Source organism: Heterocephalus glaber, unplaced genomic scaffold, assembly GCF_053883595.1.
Source record: "Heterocephalus glaber isolate CG9 unplaced genomic scaffold, H.glaber_assembly_v1.0 deba00001803, whole genome shotgun sequence".
Taxonomy (NCBI): domain Eukaryota; kingdom Metazoa; phylum Chordata; class Mammalia; order Rodentia; family Bathyergidae; genus Heterocephalus; species Heterocephalus glaber.
This window is the reverse complement of record NW_028258478.1, coordinates 515,117-535,273: the sequence shown is the minus strand read 5'-3', so window position 1 is coordinate 535,273 and position 20,157 is coordinate 515,117.

Below are 20,157 nucleotides of genomic sequence, written 5' to 3'. Positions count from 1 at the left end.
CCTGCAAAATTATCTTTCAAAATTGATGGTGAGATAAGATACTTACATGACAAAAAAGGCCTGAGAGACTTCATGAGTGCCAAAGCAGCACTCCAAACAATCCTTTCATGGTAAAATCAGGAATAAGACAAGAATGTCCACTATCACCACTCCTGTTCAATATAGTTCTGGAATCATTACCCATAGCAATTTTACAAGATAAAGAAATAAATGAATAAAAATAGGAAAGGAAGAAGTTAAACTGTGATTTTTTTTGCTGATGACCTTGTACTCTACAGAGCAGACTCAAAAAGTTCAGCTAAAAATCTTGTAGAGTTAATTGCCAGATTCAGTAGAGTAGCTGGATACAAGCTCAACACTAAAAAATCAATAGCCTTCTTCTACAAATAATAGGCTCACTGAGAGAGAAATTGTGGAAACAATTCCTTTCACAATAGCATCCAAAAAATATCTGGGAATCAATCTAATGAAGGAAGTAAAAGACCTTTATCTTGAAAACTACAGCACTCTGAAAAAAGAGACTGAAGAGCATATCAAAAAGTGGAAAGACATCCCTTGATACTGGGTTGAAAGAACTAGCATAGTAAAAATGGCCATACTTTCACAACTACTATATAGAGCCAATGCAATCCTGATTGAAATATCAACAGTATATTTCACAGAACAAGAGAAAATAACCCAGAGATTCATCTGGAACCAGAAGAGACCTAGAGTAGCAAAAGCAATTCTAGGCAACAGAGACATGACACAATCCCCAACATGGAACTATTCTACAAAACCACTGTGATAAACAGCAGGCAAAGAATCAGACTGGAGGGTCAGTGGCATAGATTGGAAGATGCAGACACAACTTCAGACATACAGAGCCACCTCATCTTTGACAAAGGAGACAAAAACTGGAGGCAAGGTAGCCTCTTTAATAAAAGGTGTTGGAAAAACTGGATTTCAACCTGCCAAACATTAAAACTAGATCCCTATCTTTCATCACAGACTAAAGTAAAATAAAAGTGGATTCAAGATGTAAATATTAAAACAAAACACTCAATTTGCTAGGAGATAAATAAGGTAGAACTCTTAAAGATATTGGCATAGGAAAAGACTTTATGAGCAAAACATCAGTTGGACATGAACTAGCACAGAAAATCACCTGGGATCTGATCCTAATAAAACACTTCTGAACTGCAAGGGAAACCACCAGCAGAGCTAAGAGACAGCCTATAATGTGGGAAAAATATTTTACCAGCTGTTCCTCAAAGGACTACTATTTAGAATATATAAAGAACTTTACAAAATCAATCCCCCCACCACCACCACCAAATAAAAAGACTCAATTCAAAACAGGACTTCTGAAGTGAACAGATGTTTCTCAGACAAAGAAGTAAAACCAAATAAACATTTGAAAAAATGTTCAACATGACTGGTCATTTAAGAGATTCAGATGAAAAAACACTGAGATTCCACCTCACTCCAGAAAGAATGGCTACTATTAAGAGAACAACCAATACCAAATGCTGGTGGGATTGTGGGGAGGAAGGAACCCTTCTCCCTTGTTGGTGGGAGCGCAGACTGATACAACCACTGTGGTGATCAATATGGAGATACCTCAAAAACCTAGGATTTGAGATCCTGTTTGGCTCAACTATTCCCCTGCTGGGTATTTTCCCAAAATAACTAAAGAATCTTCCCACGACAATATATGCACACCCATCTTTATGGCAGCACAGTTTGAAATAACTAAGACTTGGAACCAGCTCAATTGCCCATCAGCTGGGGACTTGATAAAGAAAGAATTTTTATAAAATGGAGTAGTACTCAGCCATAAAGAATGAGGAACTAGAGTCATTTATAGCTAAATGGATGCACATTGAGACCATACACTTAAGTGAAATAAATAGAATACACATGTGTAAATACCAAATAGTTTCTCTGGTGTGAGAAACTGCAAGTGTAAATAAGAATCAAAATATGTAATAGATAATGTGAAACAGGAAGAAAAGGTCTAAAGGGGAAGAGAAAGTGGGAAGAGTAGGGGAAAGGAAAGAAGGGAAAGGAAAAATATGAGAAAAGGGAAAAAACAAAGTGTTTATAAATAGGGAGGGGTGGAGGGGTTGAAAAAAGGCAGGGTAATGGGGAAAAAATAAGAACCAAAATATATCATAAATTTCCAATGATGAATGTCATCATATTGTATACCTAAAAGGTACCAATAAACAATGTATTAAAAACATTAGTGTAATTTTATGCAAGATTTTAGTCTTTTATCATTTTATTTAAATTTTATTATGAATTATTTGTATATAAAAAGTTATTAAAGTAGAAAACTATGAAAATTTTCTGTGTAATACTTACCATAAACTATACTGTTCATTATCATAAGAATGTTGCAGGTTTTAGCCTGAAGTGGAGAAAAAAATACAAAACATGAAAAAATGTAATACATCTCTCATAAGTCTTAAATTTATTGTAATTTTTAAGTCTTACAACTTGCCTTATAACCCTCAAAGTTCTCACTGGTGTATTAAGACTTCTACTATTAGACATTACATGTGAAGATATACAACATAATATAGAGTATAAATACAGAGAGAAGAAGAAATTAAAAGCTAAACTACTAACAGACTGCTTAAATTATAATAAAAATAACCATTTTAAAGCATATGCATATATTTTATTATGTCTGTTGATGCTCATGGCTTTCTGGTAGGAAAAAAGCAGTTATAATTGCTATCATTTTATTTTTTATTAGTATATATACTTGGTTACATTCATTGCGGGACTTGGTGAAAAAGGTACATAACATGGTTTCTTATATTCTCTTCCGTTTCTCTCCCTCCATCTTTCCCACTATCTCCTTCCATCTCTAGTTTCCATGTCCATTTAAACGGATTAATCTCCTCATTACATATTGTCTATATTTTATTTCTAATTTGCATTTGACATGTAAAAGAAGATATGTGATAACATAAGTTTGTGTGTTTAATTTGAGCTAGCATGATCTAAAAGTACGTCTCTTTTCTTACAAATAACTCAAATTTATCCCTCTTTATTAGCAGTTATACTGTTGTAGATAAAAAATTGTTTCTTTATCCATTTATGTGTTAATGGGCATATTAGTCACTTCCAAAATGTACCTTTTAGGGGGAATAATGGTCATAAAAGCATGGCTGTGCATTGTTGGAGACTCCTGCAGTCAGGTTCCAGTTTACTGCCCAGTATACAATCCAGGCCTGAGGGGGAAGAAAAAACCTAAAATACAGAACTAAGAGAAAGAAAGCAGAGTGGCAGGATGACCAAAGATGGTGCAACCAACAAGGGTGCTGGCCAGTCCAAGCCACTGATTTTTATTGGTAATTAATTGGGATAAAGGAAAGCTATGTGCAAGGGCAGGACCATATGAAAAAAGACACAGTCATGTAGTTTCTGTGGAAATTAATGTAAGCAAGACTGATAAAGGACAAGACAAAACATTCTTGAATTAGAAACAGAATGGACAAAATTTATGGTTATAATTAGAACACTGTCAGTCTAGCTAGAAGGTTTTAGTTGTGGGAACAGAATTTGGGGTGTGTGTTATCCTGACCTTGGCACATAGGCTGCAGCAGGACACACTTCTATAAACAACCAAGTTGTGGGATTAACTCTTTGCAGCCTGCTTTGGTCATAATCAATATTACAGTCTCACACTTATGCATATATTATTCCAATGTAATATGATATTTTTAACTCTTTTGGGAAGATTCTAGAAAGGGAATAGTTACAATGAATGGAGTAGCCTCTTTAATAAATGGTGCTGGAAAAACTGGGTTTAATTTGCCAAAGATATAACTAGACCTATATCTCTCACCACACACTAAACTAAAATTGAAATGGATTAAAGGTCTAAATATTAAAAGATAAATTCTGAACCAGCTGGAACAGAGGTTAGGTAGAACTGTTGAAGACTTTGGTGTAAGAAAGGATTTTATGAACAAAACCTCAGTTTCCCGTGAACTAGCACAATCAACAAGTGGGATCTCTTCTTATTAAAAACCTTCTGCATAGTAAGAAATTATCAATAGTGTGAAGAAACAACCCACAATGTGGCAAAAAAATTTCACATGCTGTTCCCCAGACAAAGGTCTACTATCTAGAATACATGAAGAACTTACAAAAATCAGACCTCCCAAATTTAAAGACCCACATTAATTTCATTCAATCCATGTTGATTTTATTTTGGGATATATAACAAATATTGGTCTAGATGCAATCATATGCATGTAACTAATTTCACCATTTGTAAAGAAGGTATCTTTCCTTTTGCATATGCTTTTGAAACGTTTATTAAAGATCAAATGGTTTCATATGCCTAGAGCTTCTGTATCATCTGGTCCATTCCATTAATCTATATTTCTGTTTTTGACTGAGTACCATGCTGTTTTTATCACCATGCCTTTGAAATGAAATTTGAAATCTGGAATTTGATGCTTCCTGCTTTACTTTGGTGGCCCAGGAATGATTTTGCTACTCCAGGTTTTTTTCTGGTTTCGTATATATTTTAGAGTTTTTTCCCCTAGTGATGTGAAAAATACTGCAGGTATTTTGAGTGGAATTGCATTAAATCTGTATACTACTTTTGATAATATGGCCATTTTGACAATATTCGCAGGAACATGGGAATTTTCCACTTTCTGATATCACCATTCATGCCCCTTTACAGAGAGCTGTAATTTTAATTATAGAGGTCTTTCACTTTAAGTTAATTTCTAAGTACATAATTTTAGAGGCTACATTGAGTGGTATTGTTTTGTCTTAATTTCTTCTTAATTAGTTACAGAAAATTATTGAAATTTGGGTCTTGATTTTGTATCGTGCTACGTTTCTGAATTTGCTAATTAGACTCTAAGTCATTTGTAGAATCTTTTGTGTCTTTTATGTAGATCATATAATCTTAAAAAGGATGTTTTCACTTCTTCCTTGCCCATACATATCCCCTTTATTTCTTTCTGTTGTCTAATTGAACTGGTTAAAATTTTGAGCGTTACATTGATCATGAATGGTGATAGTGATCATTTTGTTTTGTTCCTGGTTTCAAAGGAAAATCTTTGAGCTTTTTCCTATTTGATCAGATGTTGGCAGTAGGTTTGTGATAAATGACCTTTATCAGATTGAAATAACATTTTACTTTTATATCTATTTTTTCACAGTTTTTATCCAGAACAGATTTTAGCTTTTGGCAAATGCTTTTTCTGGATGCATTAACAAAATTGTGTGAGTTTTGTCCTTTCTTCTGTTTATGTGATGTATTACATTTATTGACATGCACATGTTGAACCAACCCTGTGTCCCAGATGCAGGGACAAAACAGAAGGAGACAAAATACTGAGGACAAAACATGAATATATAACATTGTAAAATCATCACATGCTTCTCTATGGCTGTTGATCATAAGATCATCACATGCTTATTATTTACCATGTGGTTGAAAAAATGTACTCTATTTGTATCCTTTATAAAAGTGTTACTTACATGTACTGTATGTTGACTTTGTTCCCTTCCCAGAAACAAAGGCTAAAACACTGGCTAGGTTTAGCCCACATCAATAAATGAAATAATTTTCCCATATAAGCATAAAGACATCTCATACTAACAGGTACTGTTCTGAGTCAGATCACCCCTACCTGGGAACACCTTTCTGCGACTAAGATAGCTTTCCTTCTGCTTTCTCACCATTTCCCACATGTTAAATAAACTTTCACTTTGGACTACACCAGTCTTGACTCCACAATTTCTAGTTTAGAGCTTCACTTTTCCATTCTTTACTGGAGTGAGAGCAAGACCTGAAGAGAGGTGGATGATCACTCAAGCAGAGGGTCACTTAGAGGTCTCCCCCTCACCAGACACAACAGGGGAAGACTGAGATTAGGGGAAGTAGACCAATTTATCTGGCAGAAGAAATTTCAAGGCAGTCTAATGAAATAGTGGTATGGCAAGTGATAGGGACTTTTAGAGACGTATACCTTGAAAATAAAGTGCAAATTTCCCAGCAGAATGATTTAAGATGTTTTGAGTTGTATCAGGAAGGAAGCCAGCAAAACTGTGGACCACAAAGATGGAGCAGAGGAGTACTTAGATGCTGAAACAATTAAACAGCCAAATACTTTGAAATTGGACAATTGAAAAGATACCATGCACTCATCACAAGAACCAGCAGGATTCCATAGTTTGCAGTCTTAAAAATACAAATGTGAAAGACTTTACTTTGAGAAGAGAACCCAGGGAAACATTTTCCAAAACGACAGTGGCCTAAAGAATTTTTTCCTCCAGACTGGGTTCATAGTGTTCAGAAATCCAGGCACTCAATCCCTACAAACAAGAGAGAAAGAAGCAAATATCAGATACATAATTTACTCAGTTTCTAACACGAAGTTCCCCTTCGATGAGCCTCTCCCACAAAAGGGCAGAAAGAAATCAAAGGATCAAAAGGAATGTTTGTCACAGTACCTGACCTAAGGTCAATTACAGCCAGAGGGCCTATCAAATTGTTAACAATACCCAGATGCCCAAGAAGGATCACCAGTCTTAAGAAGAAGAAGCTGAAGTCAAAGACCCATGAATATTTTGCTTTCCATTGGCTCCTACTTTTCTGAATACCTTTCTATGTTTTTCTCGCCCTCCCCTTCTTTGAATAAATTGTCTTCCTTTATTTTAAACTTAGTTCCTTTCATTTGTTACTGGTGCTGTTTTATAATCCCTGTTAGCTGTATGTTCCAGTGGAGCAGTTTTGCAATGTACACCCTAAGTTGAATGAAACATTTGGTGCATTGCTGAGAAGTTAAAGAAAAGACAACTGAAGATCTGAGGACATGGTCAGTATACCTAGACTAAATGAGAGTGAACATGGGAGGATACTCTTGTGTCTAGGCCCTTATTATATGTGATGAAGAACTCCAGTTTGCAGGAGGATCAGATGCAGTCTCTCACTATCAAGGAGAAGACTTGAACTTTACCTCCGTGTAGATTAGTGATATATCCCCTGATGTGCTGTAATACCTATGATAGGAGGGGCTATGTCATTCCTGGTTAGTATCAGTACAGATGGATATGGGGAGGGGGAATAAGGAGTCTTGGCACATCTTCAGATAGTCTCCGTGTCCAGGAACCTTAGGCTATGACTTCTTTCCAGCTGTTGCTGCTTCATATCTCACAAAAGAAAAAAGCCCTACAGTTAATTTCTAAAGTCAGCTGTCTGCCTCAGGTCTGTCACTTTTACAAATGCAATAAAAAATAAGATCTTTAATTGATATCATAAGAACCCCATACACTTTTGGTGGCAAGTTAGAAATAATATTGATTCATCTTTTTCTGTCACATAAGAATATTACCAATAGAAAACATAAAGCACCCATGAGATGAACTTGTTTCTGTTCTCCCCAGGTTATATGTGTTTAAAATATGTAAACAGCTGCAATGAGAGGAATTTTCTCTTCTCTTTGTGGTCTACTGTTAACACTATGTGGCCTTGAATTCCAACACTCTGTTTACCTGTACCCTTCCAACTGAGAAAAAAATCATAACTCTTCAGCAATTATCCATTCTGTCCCTCCTTAAATCTCACCAATGACTTAAACAAGCTTGCTAGGGTCCTATACACTTTAGGGCAACATTTCTTTTAGACTGTTTGTAACTTCTTTCCCTCACTTACAGAGATAGATTATTCTTAGGCAAGGTTTCCCATGGTCACTTATTTTTCCTGTCAAGACACCACTATGGAAAATTGATTGTTTAGATTCTTCACACCACTTAGACCAGAAAATTTACTTCCTTTGATTTACTTTTCATTTATTTTGCCATACACTGACAATCTCTGATACTTTATATAAAGACATTAAACCCTGTTTGGATCCTAGAGAGAACAATGTCAGAGGAACCTTTCACTTGTGTTACCTGCGAGGGGTTTTACAAACCTGCCCTCACTTAAAATATCAGTAGAGGCCCAACCATCCAAGGCCTTATTTGAGAACCTTCTTCACCTCACACCTTCCAATTTTCCTCTCCTGAGACCTTTGAGAGCCTCCATGATTTGGCCATGATAATACTATTAGGGCCCATAAAGGAGAGACCTATTTTGGAAAATGTTCATACATTATAGAAATGGAGAAATCAAAACTAATTAAGTATAGAGGTCCTGGATCTTTAGGGATTGCCATCAGGGACAGGGACTATCAATGTACATGGTGATGGTAGATGCCTCATCTAGAGCCAATCTGAGGTGCTCTGTTTGGGAATGTCTGACAGAGGGCTATTTCCCTTGACTCAGTAGGAGGTAATGGACCAGACCTCCAGTTATCACAGAGGTACTAGACTCAACCTCCATTCATCACAAATCTCTTTATCCCTGGTATACTCCAGGAGACAAATATAATTTCCCCCAATGGCTGAAGACTCTTGGGGCCAAATCCTCTTTCATTGCATTAACTCTCCTCAGAAAGGTCTTCTCAATCATTGAAAAGAAATAGACTCTCAATCCTTTAAGAAAAAGGGCCTCATTTTTATTGCACTGAGGCTTGGGTGCATTCCCTTTGGGGGACCAAATACAAGGTTCCCCAGGAGATTCTCTCAGTTATATTGTTCTCCAATTATGTCTCTTTTATGAAAAGTAGAGGGAAAAATGAAGTGAGATGTCCTATTTCCAACTTTACCCTTTGGAGCCATCTCAGGTAGGTTTTTCAATGACCCCTTGACCCCCCTCTCTTGACAACTAAGAAACCAGGGTTCATACAAAGTCAGAGGATAAAGGAAATAAGGAGGCACACCCTAGGGGTAAGGGTAAGGGTGGGCTCCGTTTTATCCTGAAACAAACTCCACAGTTCAGAAAAAAGATAGGTTACACTTAGTTGGGAAAAGTTAAAGGAGATTGAAAATCTCACAGATGACCCAGATAAATATGTATGAGTTTTTAAAAAGATAGCTTCTCTATTGAAGTTAAATTGGGATAATGTGATTGTTCTCCTTAGTAAAACTCTTAATCAAAGAGGAAAGATGTCTTAGCAGCAATGGTTACAGCTAACAAAGTATATGGCCTTATAGGGAATGAAGCTTCCTTCTCATAGTGGGTCTATCAAATGCCTCCTAGGAAACAAAATAACATAAAAAATGGGTTTTATGAATACAATGCCTATTGTTGTCTCCAAGTAATAATTCATTGGTGTGCTGTTTGGGATCAATAAAGAGCTCCTATATAATAACATAAAGTTTTGTCAGTCAGAATGCTGTTTTGACTATGGTGGTCTAAAATAGCCTGAGAACAGTTAAAGTAACTATGTGGGGAAGGAACTCTTTTGGGCTTGGGAGGGATTCTCAGGGACATCCTTGTTAAAGCTATGTGGGAGACCCATGCCAACACATCTTGCTAAATATTATCATAATATGTTTCCATTGCACATGATGCAAATGTTAAATTCTGTATGGGAAAAACAATGATGTTTTTTCATTAAAAGATGCTCAGATGTTGTGCAGTTCCGGGCAATGTCATTCTAAAAATTAAAAGTTGATCATAGCCTGTGGGATCCATCTATGGACAGGTGCATTCTTCTTAATTGACAATCAGTTAAAAGACGATAATATTGGGTAAAATTTTCTTTATGTTATTTAACATGTACTTCAATCAAGATGACTATGACTGATGAAAAGGCTGTTCTGTACTAAGTTAACCATTTACACATGTTTCAGAGATAGTAACAAAACTTAATGATTCTAATATAATAATGTCATTATAATTTTTTATACCAAAATGCTATTCTGTCTCCAATCCTCAGTTTTCTTCTTTAAAAAAATTTATTGATACACTTTATGTATACAATATAATGATGTTCATCATTGGAAATTTGCACCTTTACATAATCACTCTTGGTTTTAATTTTTTCCCATTCCCCTGCCCTCCCTTCAATCCCTCCATACCTCCCTATTTACAAAGACTTTGTTTCCATTTTCTCTTATTAATCCCATTACCTTCTTTCATTCCCCCTACCCCTCCCTATTCCCCTTCACCTTTGCCCCTCTTCTTTCTATTTCACATTTTCTATTATACCTTGTAGTCCTTATTTACACTTTCAGTTTCTCACTCTAGAGAAATTATCCACTTACATATGCATGTACTATTTACTTCGCTTAAGAATATGACATCAATATGCATCCATTTAGCATCCATAGGACACATGTGTAAATACTGAATAGTTTCTGTAGTGTGAGAAATTAAAAGTGTAAATAAGGATTAAAATGATTAAAATGAATAATTGATAATTTGAAATAGGAAAATGTCCAAAGGTGTAGGGATGGCAGGAGGGGAAGGGGAAAGGAAAGAAGGGAAAGGAAAACTTATGAGAAAAAAATAGGAACTAAATCTATGTAAATAGGGAAGGGTGGAGGGGGTGAAAGGTGCACAGATAATTGGGAAAAAAATAAGAACTAAGATACATCATGTACAGGGATAAGCACCCAATGATAAATGTAAATGTACTGCATACCTAAAATGTACCAATAAAAGAATGAAAAAAAAAAGAAATCTAGTTTTTCCAAAACCACTTATTGAACAGGCAATCTTTCCAGCAGTGATGATGGTTGGCTCCTTTGTCAAAAATGACATGGCTGAGTGTGTCTGGAGTTGTTTATCCATCTTCTAATCTGTTCCACTGGTCCTCGGGTCCTTTTCTTTGCCAGGACCATGCTGTTTTATTTGTTTTTACTTTTATTTTATTTTATTTTTTTTTATCATGGTGGCTTTGTAGTATACTTTCAAGTTGGGGGTTGTGATAACCCTTGCCATGTCTGTTGCCTAGAATTTCTTTTTGCTATTCTAGGTCTCTGCTTCTCCCAAATGAATTTTTGGATTATTTTCTCCAGGTCCATTAAGGATGCTCCTGTAATTTCAGTTGGGAATGCATTCAATCTGTATAGCAGTTTTGGAGTTATGGCCATTTTCACTATGTTGATACTTCCTACCCAGGAGCAGGGAATGTCTTTCCATTTTCTGATATCATCTTCAATCTCTCTTTTCAGAGTACTGTAATTTTCAGAGAAGAGGTCTTTGATTTCTTTTGCTAGGTTGATTCCTAGGTATTTGAGTTTCTTGGATGCTATTGTGAAAGGAAGTTTGCCCTATTTCTCTCTCAGTGAGTCTGTTGTTCATGTAGAGGAAAGCTGTTGATTTTTGTGTGTTGACCTTGTATCCAGCTACTTCACTAAATTTGGTTATTAAGTCTAGAAGACTTTTGGTGGAGTTCTTGGGGTCTTCTATATAGAGTGTCATGTCATCTGCAAATAATGACAGTTTGACTTCTTCATTTCCTATATTTATTCCTTTTATTTCTTTCCCTTGTCTAATTCCTCTAGCTAATATCTCCAAGACTATATTGAACAGGAGTAGTGATAGTTGACATCTTTGTCTTGTTCCTGATTTTAGCATGAAAGATTTCAGTTTTTGACCATTTAGTATGGTATTAGCTGTGGGTATTGCATAGATGGCTTTTATCAGTTTGAGGTAGAGACCATCTATTCCAAATTTTTGTATGGTTTTATCATAAATGCATGTTGGCTTTTATCAAATCCTCTTTCTGATTCTATTGAGATGGTCATATGGTTTTTGTCCTTGGCTCTATTGATATAAAATATTTATTGATTTGTGCATGTTGAACCATCCTTGCATCCATGGGATGAATCCCACTCGGTCAGGGCGTATGATATTCTTGATGATCTTCTGCATTCTGTTTGCCAGTATCTTATTAAGGATTTTTGCATCTATGTTCATTAATGAGATTGGCCTATACTTCTTCTTCTTCTTTGTTTTTTTTTTTGGTTGGGTCTTTCCATGCTTTGAGCATCAAGGTGATGCTTGCTTCCAGGAATGATTTTAGGAGAATTGTTTCCCTTCCAATGTCATTGAAGAATTTAAACAGTAGTGGCAATTGTTCCTCTCTACATGTCTTGTAGAATGCAGCAGTGAAGCCATCAGGACCTGAGCTATTCTTAGTGGGTAAGTTTTTAATTGTTTTTTTGATTTCATTGATTGATATGGGGTTGTTTAGATTTTTGAGGTCTTCTTTGTTCAGCTTTGGTAATTCATATGTAATTAGGAATCTGTCCATTTCTCTTGTGTTTTCCATCTTATTGGCATAAAGATTCTCAAAGTATGTATTAATGATCCTCTGGATTTCCGCTGGGTGCACCATAATTTCACCCCTTTTGTTCCTAATTACATAGATTTAGGCCTTTTCTTTCTTTTAGATAAGGTTGGCTAAGGGTTTGTCAAATTTATTTATCCTGTCAAATAACTAACTCTTTGCTGCATTGATTTTTTTGTGTCATTCTTTTAGTCTCCATTTTATTGATTTCTGCTCTGATCTTTATAATTTCCTCTCTTGTACGAGCTTTGGGTTTGTCCGGCTCTTCTTTTTCTAGAAGCTTGAGGTTCAGGATCAGGATTGGGCTCACCCTGTTTACCTAACATGAGTACTCACTGCTATGAATTTCCCTCATAAGACAGCTTTCATTGTGTCCCATAGATTCTGATACATTGTATTGTCATTGGCATTTAATTTTAGGAACAGCCTGATTTCTTCTTTACTTTCCTCTGTGACACATTGGTTATTCAGAATTCTGTTGTTTAATTTCCATGTGTTTATGAAATTCTTGTGGTTTCTCTTGCTATTGATCACAAATTTCAATTCCTTTGCACTTACTTAAACATGCTCTATGAGCGAGTATTGGGACCACTGTGGAGAATGACCCAAGTGCAGCTGAAAAGAATGTTTACTCTGATTCTGTGGGGTGGTACAGTCTGTAAAAATCTGTTAAGTTCATTTGTTCAAGAGTTTGATTGAGTTCTAGTATTTCATTGCTCATTTTTTGTCTAGTTGATCTATCTATATGTTCCAGTGGTGTATTGAGTTCCCCCACTACTATTGTATTAGTGCTTATTTGATTTTTCACATTCATTAGTATTTGTTTTATATAGTTGTGCACACTCATGTTTGGTGCCTAAATATTTATGATTGTCATCTCTTCCTCTTGGATTGTTCCCTTTACAAGAATGTAGTGTCCTTTTTCTCCCTGGGGAACTGGATGTGAAAAATTTTTCCCACATTGTGGGCTGTCCCTTCATGCTGTTGATGGTTTCTCTTGCTGTCTAGCAACTTTTTAATAAGATGAGATCCAATTTGTTGATTCTTTGTGCTAGTTTATGTGTGACTGAGATTTTGTTCATGAAATCTTTTCCTATTTCAATGTCTTCGAGAGTTCTACCTAACATCTCTTCCAGCCAGTTTAGTGTTTCTATTTTAATGTTTAGATCTTTAATCCATTTTGATTTTAGTTTAGTGCATGGTGGGAGATATAGGTGTAGTTTTAATCTTTGGTAAGTTGAAGCCCAATTTTTCCAGCACCGTTTATTAAAGAGACTGTCCTTCCTCCAGTAAGGGTTTTTGGCTCCTTTCCCAATGATGAGGTGGTTAAGTGCATCTGGAGTTGTTTCTGCATCTTCTGATCTGTTCCACTGACCCTCAGGTTTATTTCTTTGCCAGTTCCATGCTGTTTTTATCACATCAGTTTCAAGTGGGGATTGTGATACCCCCTACCTTGTCTTTTCCAATTCCAGGTCTATTCTTGTTGCAATGAATTTTTGGATTGTTTTCTCAAGTTCTGTGAAGTATGCTCTTGGAATTTCAATTGGGATCACATTAAATCTATATAGCAGTTTTGGAAGTATGGCCATTTTCACTATATTGGTTCTTCCTAATCCAGGAGCAAGTGATCTCTTTCCACTTATTTATATGCTCTTCAGTCTCTTTTTTCACAGGGTTGTAGTTTTCAAAGTAGAGTTCTTTGATTTCTTTCATTAGATTTATATTTAGATATTTCTTTTTTTCTAATGCTGTTGTGAAAATTGTTTTTCCAGTTCCTCTCTCAGGGAGTCTGTTGTTCATGTACAGGAAGGCTATTGATTTTTGTGCATTCAGCTACTGTACTGAATATGGTTATTAAGTCCAGAAGACTTTTGGTGAAGTTCTTAGGGTCTTCTGTGTAGAGTGTCATGTCATCTGCAAAAATTGACAATTTAATTTCTTTGTTTTCTATCTTTATTCTTTTTATTTCTTTCTCTTGTCTAATTGTGGTGGATAATGTTTCCAAAACTATATTGAACAAGAGTGGTGACTTTTGACATCCTTGTCTTGTTTCTGAATTCAGCATGGATTTCAGGTTTTGGCCTTTTAGTATAATATTGTCTGTTGGTTTTTCATAGATGGCTTTTTATCAGGTTGTAATAGAGACTGTGCATTCTAATTTCCTGTAGGGTTTTATAATGAATGTGTGTTGGATTTTATCAAATGCTCTTTCTGCATATCTTGAGATGATAATGTGATTTTTGTCCTTACAAAATCATTGAAATAATTTCTTGCAGTTTGACAGATCCCAATGGAATGAAGCTAGAAATTAACTGCAAAGAAACCATGGAAACTATTCAAACACATAAAAATTTAATAATGCTTCCCCCCAAAACTCAATGCACCAGAGAAGAAATCGGGAGAAAGCAATAAGAATTCTCTCCATTCAAATACAGTGGCCTCAAAACTAACCAATCTCTGTGGGACACAATGTAGGATGTCCAAAGAAGAAAATTTTCCAATGAGTGTCCACCCTGGAAAAAGACTACAATAATAAATACATGATGCAGAATGTATCTCAAAATCCTTGAAAACCAGAGGCAGTCCAAAAAAATTGAGAAGGAAAGAAACTTAAGGATGAGAGGAAATATCATTGAAACTGAGACAAAAAATATAATGGGCCAGTGGATAGAAGAGCTAATTCATTTTTGAAAGAGTAAATAGTCCAAATATCCATATCTGAACTTATCAAAAAAAAGAGACAAGTTCCATAAAAATGAAACTAGAAAGCAAAATGTTGAAATTGCAGTTGACGCCGCTGAAATCCAAAGGATCATATGACATTATTTTCAAAACTGATATTCCCATAAACTGGAGACTATAGAATTGGATAAATATGTAGACGTGTGCAAATTATTAAAAGCAAGCCAAGAAGATCTAAAATATTGAACAAACCAATAACAAGAACTGAATGTGAGGCAGAAATAAAAATCCTGAAACAGAAAATCAAAAGTTGGAGAATTCATTAATGATTTTTCCTTTTGGTTCCGGGGATCAAACTTGGGCCCTTGCACTGGCAGGGCATGTGGTGGAACCACTGAGCTAAATCCCCAGCCCTCACCACTGAATTTTACCAGAACTTCAGAGATCAATGGCCAATACTTCCCAATCACTTCCATGACACTGAAATGAAAAGAATGCTACATTTCTTGAATGTGTATTACATAGACAGTCAGTCCATACAACAACTTGACAAAAAATCACAAAACAAAAAAAAACATAGAAACAAGCCCCAAGCATTCTCGTTGAGGGTGAGCAGAATGCAACGAATTAATGAAAAGAGCATACAACATGGCCATGTTGACCCTGGCCCAGGAATGCAAGGATATTTCCATTTATGTGAGCTAACAAGAAGTAATACAACACAAAAGCAGAAGTAAGGCTTAAAAGAACATAATTATCTGAACAGGTACAAAAAAGACTTTGTCTAGTCCCAACAGCCTTTCATGACAACAACCTTGATGAAAATAGATATACAGTGAACTTCAAACTGATAAAAAGCCATTTATGACAAACCCACTGTCAAAAATCACCATGGATTGGGAAATATTTGAAGCATTCCTTCTAAAAGCAGAAACAAGACAAAAATATCCATTCCCCATACTTCTGTTAAATATTGAACTTAAAATATTAATCTAAGCAGTCAGGCAAGGGAAAGAAATAAAATGCATATGGGTAGAAAACCTACATTTACTTTTTATTTGGAGATTATACAATTCCTTAGTCAGAAACTTGTCCCCAACATCAACCAGAACACTCATAGACCTCATAAATGAACTTAGCAAATCGTCAGGATACAAAATCCACAGGCAAACCTCAAAATCATCCCTCTACACCAATAAAAAATCATAGTGAGATACCAATCCTAAAAAATAGTGCTATGAGACTGCTATTTTTTAAAGCTACAGAACTCTAAGAAAATTGTTGAGAGGTGGGGATATAGCTAAGTGTCATAGCACCTGCCTGGCAAATGTGAAGTCCTAAGTATGATACCTCACATCAAAAAAACAAACTAAACCCCACAAAAAGCCTCAGAAAAAGAAAAAAGAAAAAATTGTTGACGATGAAAGGAGGTATGAAGACGGGGATAGATGAGAGATCAAAAAGGGGAAGAGAAAGGAAAAATTATTAAGTTGAATCTATATTGATTCTGCTTCTGTGACATGAAGTTAATTACTATGTATAGCAAATATATGCATAAAAGAAAGACAAAAATAGATATAATGCAAATCCAATGAAAATACCACCAGCATTCTTTTTTTATTCTTAAGTTCTTCTATTGGTACATTTTAGGTATACAATTCGTTTATATTTATCATTGGGTGCTTGTACCTGTACATGATGTATCTTAGTTCTTATATTTTCCCCATTACCTGTTTGCCCTTCACCCCCTCCACCCTTTCGTATTTACATAGACAACATTTGCATTTTTTTTCTTTTCTCATAATTTTACCTTTCCGTTCTTTCCTTTCCCCTTCCCCTCCCCACACCCCTACCATTTGAACCTTTCTTCCTATTTCAAATTATCAATTATTTTAATCATTATAACCCTTATTTACACTTTCAATTTCTCACACTAGAGGAACTATTTGGTGTTTACACATTTCTCCTATTTCTTTCACTTAAGAGTATGGCCTTGATATGCATCTATTTAGTTATCAGTGATTCTAGTTTCTCTTCCCTTATGGCTGAGGAGTACTCCACTTTATAAAAAACAAAACAAAACACATCTTCTTTATCCAGTTTCCAGATGATAGGCACTTGGGCTCTTTCTAAGTTTTAGTTATTACAAACTGTGCCACTAGAAACATGGGTGCACATATATTACTGTGGTATGGTTATTTTAATTCTTTGGGGAAGATACCCAGGAGAGGAATAGCTGGGATCCCAAGCCCTAGTTCCCTGAAGTATCTCCATACCGATTTCCACAGTGGTTGCACCAGTCTGCGTGCCTGCCAACAATGGAGAAGGGTTCCTTTCTCCCCAGACCCCTGCCAGCATTTGTTATTGGTTGATTTCTTGATAGCAGCCATTCTTTGTGGGGTGAGGTGGAATCTCAGGGTTAGTTTCATCTGCATCTCTCAAATGATCAGTGATGTTGAACATTTTTTCATATATTTCTTTGCTGTTTTTACTCCTTTGTCTAAGAAATGTCTGTTCCTTTCAGATACTGATTTTAGAATTGGGTCTTTGAATTAGGGGGTCTGATTTTTTTTCAGTGTTTTATATATTCTCCATAGTAATCCTTTATCTGAGGTACAGCTGCTAAAAATTTTTTATCAAATTATAGGTTGTCTGTGAGCTCAGTTGGTGGTTTCACTTGCAGTGGAGAAGCTTTTTAAAGAGATGAGATCCCAGTTGTTGATTCTTTGTGCTAGTTCCTGTGCTACTGAGGTTTTGTTCACAAGGTTTTTTCCTATGCCAGTGTCCTCAAGAGTTCTACCTAACTTATCTTCCAGCAAGTTTAGAGTCTCTGTTTTAATATTTAGATCTTTTACTCATTTCAATCTTAGTTTAGTGGATGGAGATAGGTATGGGCCTAGTTTTAATCTTTGGCAGGTTGAAATACAGTTTTTCCAACACCATTTATTAAATAGGCTATCTTTACTCCAATGGTAGTGGTTGTCTCCTTTGTCAAAGATGAGGTGGCTGAGTATGTCTGGAGTTGTTTCTGCATCTTCTAATCTATACCACTGCTCATCAGGTCTGTTCTTTTGTCACTATGATGCTGTTTTTGTCACAGTAGCTTTGTAGTATAGTTTCAAATTGGGGATTGTGATAGCCCTGCCATGTCCCTGTTGCTTGAAATTGCTTTTGCTGTTCTAGGTCTCTTCTGGTTCCATATAAATTTTTGGATTGTTTTCTCTAGTTCTGTGAAGTATATTTTTGGAATTTCAATTGGCCTTGCGTTAAATCTAGATAACAGTTTTGGAAGTATAGCCATTTTCACTAACTTGGTTCTTCCTGCCCAGGAGCGAGGAATGTCTTTCCGTTTTCTTATACCCTCTTTGATCTCTTTTTCTCAGAATGCTATAGATTTCAGTGTAGAGGTCTTTTGCTGCCTTTGTTAGACTGATTCCTAGATATTTCAATTTTTTTTGGATGCTATGGTAAACGTATTTGTTTCCCTAATTTCTCTCTCAGTGAGTCTGTTCTATGTGTACAACAAGGTAATTGTTTTTGGAGTGTTGGTCTTGTATCCAGCTATTCTACTTAATCTGTTAATTAAGTCTAGAAGTCTTTTGGTAGAGTTTTTGGCTTTTCTATGCAAAGTTTGATATCATCAGCAAATAATGACAGTTTAACTTCTTCCTTTCCTGTCTTTATTCTTTGTTTCTTTCTCTTTTCTAATTGCTGTTGCTAATGTTTGCAGATCTATCTTGAACAGGTGTGGTTATAGTGGGCATCCTTGTCTTGTTCCTGATTTTAGTATGAATGTTTTCAGTTTTTGACCATTTAGTATGATGTTGGCTGTGGGCTTTTCATAGATAACCTCAATCAGGTAGAGAAAAAGATCATTTAGTCGACTATTCTGTATTGGTTTTTGTGAATCAGTGTTGGATTTTGCCGAATGCTTTTTCTGCATCTATTAAGACGGTCATATGGTTTTCATCCTTAGTTCTGTTAATATAGTGTATTACATTTATTGCTTTATGTATATTGAACCATCCTTGCATCCCTGGGATAAATCTGACTTGGTCAGGGTGTATGATCTGTTTGATGACCCTCTGTATTCTGTTTGCCAGTATTTATTGAGAAGTTTTGCATCTATGTTCATTAGGAACATTGGCCTATAGTTCTCTTTCTGGGTTGGGTCTTTCCCTGGTTTAGGATCAAAGTAATACTTGCTTCCCAGAATCAGTTTGGAAGACTTGCTTCACTTTCAATTTTCTTGATGAGTTTGAAGAGTAATGGCCATGGTTCTTCTTTAATGTCTTGTAGAATTCAGCAGTGAAGCCATCAGGACCTGGGCTTTTCTTTGTTGGTAAATTTTTTATTACATTTTCAATTTCTTTAGAATTTCTATATCTTCTTCATTTAATTTTGGCAATTCGTATGTATTTGGAATCTGTCCATTTCTTCTGCATTTTCCATTTTATTAGAGCATAGGTTCTCCAAGTAAGTATTGATGATCCTCTGGATTTCTGTTGGATCTCTTTTGACTTCACCTTTTTCATTCTTAATTGCATGGATTTGAGTATTTTCTTTCCTTTTTTTGATAAAGTTAACTAAAAGCTTATCGATTTTATTTATTCTCTCAAAAAGCCAACACTTTGGGCCAGAGATATAGCTCAGTGGTTTCACCCCCTGCTGTGCAAGCAGACAGGCCCAAGATCGATCCCTGGTACCATAACAAGAAAAAAAACCAAGAAACCAACTCTTTGATTCATTGATTTTTGTACAGTACTCTTAGTCTCCATTGCATTGATTTCTGGTCTGATCTTTATAATTTCCTCTCGTATGAGCTTTGGATTTGTTATGCTCTTCTTTTTCTAGGAGCTTGTGGTTCTGCATTAGGTTGTTTGTTTGAGTTCTCTCTGTTGTCCTAATATGAGCATTCACTGGTATGAATTTCCCACCTAGAACTGCTTTCATTCTGTCCCATAGATTCCTGTATGTTGCACTGGCATTATCATTTACTTGTAGAAACTGTTTAATTTCATCTGTGATCCATTGGTTGTTCAGGATGGTTTTATTCAGTTTCCATGTGTTTGTGGGGTTTTTTTGATTTCTTCTGTTATTGATCTCCAATTATATTGCACTATGGTCTGATAATATATGGGTGGTACCTTCAGTTCTTTTACATTTACTTAAACATGTCCCATGAGCTAGCATGGGGTCTATTTTGGAGAATGACCCAGGTGGAGCCAAAAAGTATGTGTATTTTGATTTGTGGGGTGGTACACTCTGTAAACATCTATTAATTCCATTTGATCAACAGATTGGTTCCGTTCTAGAATTT